Source organism: Antrostomus carolinensis, unplaced genomic scaffold, assembly GCF_000700745.2.
Source record: "Antrostomus carolinensis isolate BGI_N321 unplaced genomic scaffold, ASM70074v2 scaffold36078, whole genome shotgun sequence".
Taxonomy (NCBI): Eukaryota; Metazoa; Chordata; class Aves; order Caprimulgiformes; family Caprimulgidae; genus Antrostomus; species Antrostomus carolinensis.
Genome location: NW_010335633.1, coordinates 1 through 6,980, shown reverse-complemented (window position 1 = coordinate 6,980; position 6,980 = coordinate 1).

Genomic DNA, 6,980 nt, shown 5'->3' with positions numbered 1-6,980 from the left:
AAAGATAAAACCAAGAATCTAGGCAGCAATTACAAAACATTTCTAAAATTTTAGATCTGTTGATATGACTTAAAATGGATCAGTAAAAGAGTAAAAACAAACCAATTTTGCTGTTCTCTCAAAAGCTATAGGGATTTTTAATTGTTTTTCAGTGTCATGTCCCCACATATCCCTTTGTCCCAGGAACAAACCAGGAATTCAGCTGTCAGCAGAGGTGCTGTTGTCATCTGTCAGTTCTGGTGTCATGTTTTATTTACTACTTCCAATCTTAAAGACATAGTTCCTGTACTAAGGAAAGTTTGCAGCTTCTTGCTGATCTGTTAATGTAAATGAACGTGCGTGTGCTTTTTATAAATCCTTGGCTTTTATGGACTTAATAAAAAAGTAAAACCAAAAGTCTGTTCTAGAAGTCTTCTTTGGGGGCAGGGGGGAGAAGAGGGTGGGGGAGCCATCTTTTTCTGTATATTGTGGCTCTAAGTGATTCATATTATGTTTAAGTATATTTCCATTTTTCATACAACTTCAAATTATGCATCCTAATAACTGGATTTTTTTCCAGTACTAGCTTTTATTTAAAAGACTGAATTAATATAATCCTCAAAAATATTTTGAAGTATTTAATCTCAAAAGTGTATGTGATTAAAGGTCTACAGGCTGTTCTATAGGTAAAAGTTGTCCTGGAATATAAAATAGCTGCTATACATTTTAAAGTAGAAAAGTTATTTCAGAATAATCCTACTTTTATTCCATAAAGCATTATTTGATTTTTTTTTTGTTTAGCTTTACTTGTGTAAAATGAATTCTTTTCACATATTCAAAGAATATCTGAAACAATTCCTGACTAATGATATTGCATAGTCAAACATGTTTACCATTAAATAGTTTATAGATAAGTCATATTTTTAAAAGCCTGTATTTTAGCCGTCTCAGTTTCCAAGTATTCAGTTGATAGTTGCTACTTTATTTGTGCATGATTCCAAAAACTACTCATCTGGAATGTTTGTGTTTTTATAATTTGTTTTCTTACTTTAGTAAAAAGGGGATAAAGAATGATCAATATAAAGATGTTAATTTAGGAATCAAGTTGAAAAAAAAAAACATTAAATCTTATTAAGGAAAGTCATTTCAGCATGAAACGGTGAGTATAATCTTTAAATAGGAAAAAAAAAAACTATACCACAAGGAACTACTGAAAATTTTTTTTCTGCAAAGATGCTAAGAGCTGAGCACCACACTACAAAAATATCATGCCAATGTAGATGATGTGACATATTACCCACACAGCTCAGCAGACAAATGCAGTTGAACAAAAATCTGGAAAGCTAAATAGCAAAAACTTGGATTGTTCTGTGAGCAGTTACAGGGACTGTGTACACTGTCTGAGTAAAATGTACTGCACTGGTATTTTGATAGCATGGGTTAAAACTTAACCTAATTATTCCTTCTGGTTTCAAACCCTACTTGCAAAAGGAAGAGGTAAAAAACCTCTTGCTTTGTTTATTAAGATGTTCCCCCACCCCACCCCATCCCATCCTCCTTTTACATTCTTCCAGGTTTTTATTCCCCTGTCTTCATCCTTTTGCTGAGCACTTAAGTCTTGTATAGCCAACCCACTCATCTCTGGTATAAGAACTAAATTCTGACCTACAGAAAAAATGTTCTAAAGGTTGTAGGCATTTGACTCTTCTGAACAATAATGACCTGTTACAAAAGAAATGTTAGCAAGATGCTGAATGGATAGATTGATAGAAATGGTGATTAAAAATGGAGAGGAGTATTTTTTAATCCATAATTTTTATGCTGTGGCTCAGCGTCTTCTCAAAGGGCTACACCATGTGGAGAACTGAGTCTACTACAGCTAATAAATGTCATCCTCCCAAGTAAAGCTGTAGAGAATTGGGCTTTTAAATCTGTATGTTTTGGCTTCAGATGATTGTCACCTATTGATAGTTGTACTCAAGTCGCAAGGTCAGCTTTGCTTCTGATTCCAAAATTGTTAAACTTGGCTAATTTGGACTGTTTTCTAGTAGTGCATTCTCTGCCTTTCAAGAAGATACAACAGAAGGGACAAGACTTTTAAGAGGACTTGATGGGGGTTTTTGTTGTTCATAAAATCTTGCAGAACTTCCTTTCTTTGAGCTACTGAGTCATTAGGACTAAGAAGTTTCCAGTTCCTCAGCTGTTGTAAATGCAGCTCCACTGACATGGATGGGCTGATGCTGTTCCTCGAGGACTGAGCCTTCTGATACTAGCCTTCATCAGAGACAAAAAGCATGTTATCAAGGATGCTGCACATACATGATTGAAACAGCCACAGAACATTAGCCCTTCTCCAGTTTCTGTGTGCTTATTGATACTGCTGTGTAGCAAGGACAATTAGAGGTGCATTGCGTTCCTGAAAAGGGATAGCCTGGTGCACAGATTTTTGGTTGATTTTCACAAAGAATGATCTTTTGGGCTCCCTTTTTGGCTGAAGTCCAGGCAACAGTTTGAGATGTGCTTTTCAAAAACTATGGAGAAAGGTGATGGCAATTATTTTAGTAGCCATTTGAAAAGACCTTTGTGTCTTGATTTCCCAGGTATTTTCTGTATGAAGTGCACTTGGTTATACTGATGTTAGTCTGCAATTGAATCAGGGCTTTTTTCCTCATGTACCAATTAACTCAGTTTGGTGGTAAATGAATACTGCCAGGGCCCATAAAGCCCCACCACTAGTATTTAAGGAAAAAGCTCTTCACAGAGGGAGCATGTTTGGCATTTGCTAAGACTGAGCAGATACACAAAATCTGTTTAGTAAACAATTATAGTATTGTGTACCAGTGTGAAAATGAGAGAGGGATCCTCAAAACAGCATTGGTGGGAGGGAGGGGATTTTCCAATAGATTTTTAAATGTTACACATTGAGATCTATTAAAAAAAAAAAAAATCCACATATAATGATATACCATACTTTCTCAGTGACAAAGATGTCCAGGCAGGCATCACATAACTAGAAAAAGCAATGTGAAAGTTATTGTTACAGGTTATATCCTTCAGGGGAAGCTGCCACAGGAAGCAGTAATTTAAGTAATTAATTTGACAAAACAGTCTTAGAGAAAACAGTAGCTTGACTAAAGTTCTTTCAAAAGGGTAACACACTTCTCCAACATAAAATAATTTTATTTTTTAAAGAAGGAACTGGTTAAATGAATAATAAAATTGATGGGACTGCATACAGATGTGGTTCCTACGTCAAATCTAGTAATAACAATTTAAACAATTTTCTCTCCTGGAGGGAGAGGAGGTGTTGAGGAACAGCCATATCTCTGGTTCAGCAAGGAAGGACAATGCAGTGTCTCTTTTGCTGGTGGTGGCTGTGCTTTCTCAAATGATACATAATGATTAAAAGATTAGATGTGAAGAGACCGATGTATGGGCCAAGAAAATGCTTAAACCATTAAGAAATATTAGGAAGAAATTAAGTTAGGTAGCATAGTCGCTGAGATGGTTTAAAACGTGGAGTCATCTACCTGTTTGGTCTTTTAGGAGCAGCAAGATCTGGATTCTCCTGCTATAAACCTCTGGGTGACTTTGGATGTGGTACTATACTGCCTGCTGCATTGGTTTCCCCATCTGATGAATGCAGTCTTTAGTGGAAGGCAAGAAATCTTGCAAGTCCTTTGGAAGTGCTTCAGCAAATGATAGCACAGTACAAAGAAATCCTGGTTGGAAAAACAGAGATAATATGTCTAGATTATTAATTCTGCAACTGTAGTTTACACAAAACGATCACACAAAATTGCTGAGAATCCAGTTTTTGAAGGGCTTGAGTAGGGCACATGTCTTGGAGTCAGGATGTGCTGGCGAGTCTGCACTTGGGAGTTTATCTCCTCTGGGAGAGGTATTTATGTATTAGATACATGGTAAAAATGCTCTCTGCTACTTAGGGCCATTTATAATTTCCCTGTTCCAACATCCAAGCTAAATGCTGAATATATGCTTACTAACTCAGTGGCGCTCTCTGTCTACCCAGCCCTCGAGGGATTGCTATTCTAGGCACTGGGGTGACGTCAACGCTCCCACTTCACACAGTATCGCTGATGCGGTGGAGTCCTGTTCCTTCAGCTGAGACTTAGAAGACAAAACTTTCCTTAGTAATTCTTAACTTTCGTTGGTGACCCCAGTTTTGCTGCCTCTACTATCATTAAAAGTAAAGAGAAATCTGACATATTTCACGCAAGGGTCGTTCCTCTTTTTGAAATGGGTCTCAGACAGCTGCTATGAAGTGAGCGAAATATCTTATGTTCCTGCTCCCTGCCTACAAAAGCCACAGTGAAGACTACAGTGCATCATTGGAGATAGGTGAGATCTGTTGTGAGTCACTAAACTAGGAACTACAGAACCTGCACAGAGAGTGTAGGGGCAAGTGTCAGGCAGCTGTGTTGAGAAAGAAGCAAGTTTCAGCTACTTTATCCACTAGTTTCTTATTGTTTGTGCAAACATTAAATTAATGGTAGAAGGGAGAGTATATTCTGAGGTAAGCTCTTAATTTCTGAATGGCAGGGCTGGACTTGCATTTAAGTCCAAACTTGCTAAGGTTCTGAAATGCACAATGAAGGCTCCCAAGTAAATTTTGCTCTGCCCACTAATGATACCATGCAATAACCGTGCTTTTTCAATATTACTGTCCCATATTAATTCTAATGGCATCAAAGATGATGTGGCAGACCACATAATAAACCCCACTGTACTTACCCATAAGCCATACCTGAGAGCCAGATGATCTTTAACTCTTCAGCCCCTCCAAGCTGTTTATCCAGTCATTTGAGAGGGAAAAGGAAAAGCAATACCAATGCTGAACTCTTTAGAGAATCTACCTAAAATTTTAAGTTGTTAACTATCTATCATAGTTCCCTACAGATTCCCTGCTTTTCCTGGTCTCCCAAAGCCACACTACTCACAACATGTAAGTTGAGAGAATCTATTTTTATTGTACAGAACACGGAGGTTGAAGCCTTGCACTAATTGCAAACCAGTATGTAGTATCATCAGTGGAGCTATGACCAGCTCCTGCATAAGGCTTACATAAGTGGTGAGTCATACAGTCTTACGAAAGAATAGGGAGCGAGGCTTTCATTATGTTGTTTGCCTAATCAGAAATATGAAAATAAAAGAACACAGCACTCAGTGGGTTACATTTGGCTAACCGTAGGCTGGAATTTCTGCAGTTCCACTACTATGATTGAGGCATTTCGTTGTTTGTGGTCCCAGCTTGTATTAAACAGAGAGGATTTTTTCATAAATCTTTGCCTCTAGGGCAGAGTTAAGGTTGTTTGGGAACCCTAGCTATGTGTTTCCAGACATTAATGTCTGGAAGCAGCACCATGAGAGTAGAAATTGAGGTATATGCCTAGGGAGGATACTAGGAGTAAATGAAAAGGCCCAAGGGCAGGGTAGGGTTTGTGAGGATAAGCATGTGAAGAAGCAGTGGAGTGGAAGCAAAGCTTTTAGGATGACTGAAAAACAGTCTAGTAATGATTTATTTTATCTTACTAGTCTCTTTCCATGCTCTCGGGCAGGTAGTTGAATGAATATTACTTTATCCAGCACTGCTGTTAGCCATGCGTTGAGATACCTACAGCCCTTAAAAGACAACTGGAAAGTTTTGAGGATCAAAGCTGTCTGCAGCTTTATGTGCAGCAACAGTGCTCTTTACACTGGTCTGATTAACCCATCACTACTTCTCATTTTCCTCCATCAGTTCTCTGCACCTTATGTGGCAAACTGGATCAGCAAGCTTGTCTCCTGGTGAAAAAAAACGTAGCAATAGTAACTACACATTTTTTTCAAACAGGTGGGTACAATAGCTGAAGGCTGGAATGAGCGACAGTAGAAGGGAGTCTGGAGCTGAAGAGCTACATGGCCAAGTGCCCTGGGAACTTCAGTTTTAGAGCAGCAAAAGACGAGTACTTCCTGTATCAGAGCTGTTTGAACAATCCCGATTAAACCTTTTTTTTTTTTTTTTTCCTTCTGTTTTTTCTTCAAATGGCTAATTGGGGAGTGTGTGGAACTGTAGCCTCTTTGTCACCACCTCATTCCCCTATGGGCCCATATGCTTCCTCAGAGCAAGTACTCCTGTCTAACACAGTGTGCCTAAGCAGAGGAGCCAGAGGACATTTCTACCTGCCCCATAACCTCCCTCCCTTTGCTTTCCTGCTGGAAAGGGGCTGTGTGGCACGGGCAGAACAGGCACTGCTGCATCAGCCATCAGGAATGGATAATCGCTCCTCAGTAAGTTGCCGGACTGCCTTAAAAACGACTGGTATTTAGGATGCTTAGGGTTTGGGTTTGTTTGGTTGTTTTGGTTTGGGGGGTTGGGGTTTTTTGTTTGTTTTGGTTTGTTGATGGTTTTTGTTTGTTTGTAGTGTTTTTTCGTTTGGGGTTTTTTTGTTTTTGTTGTTGGTTTGGGGTTTTTTTGGGGGGGAGGTGAATGGAACTCCCATCATCAACCTAAGGGGAAGAAAAAGGCAAAGTATTGAAAGCTGGTTCCATCTGGGAATTACTTAAGCTTTAAAAAAGCTTTTCAGAATGCCTATGCCTCCCCCCATCCCTAATTATCTCGAAGCTTGGCTGGCCTTGCTGCACCGCAGTAGCAGAAACCCGGGCTCTGTCCCTAGGCCCTCACCCTGGGCCGCTCTCGGCCGGAGGTTGGCTCTTGTGTAAGCGCAGGCTCCGTCCTGCAGCCCGGCCGGGCCGACCCCACCGGGCCCTGCACCGGGGCGATTCTGTCGGCTGCGAAGCCGGGAGATAGAGGCTCATCGCGCTCCTTTGGAAGTATAAGTTTTATTGCCGTGGCAGTGACAGGAAACAGCACCTGCGGTCAGCAACGCCCAAATCAAAGCGCTTTTTTACAAAGTACATTTAGAGAATTCAGATTTTCACAAGTGCTGTTTTCTTCGCAGATACTCGGCTCCCCCTGAAACCAACAGCCATTCCTGGTT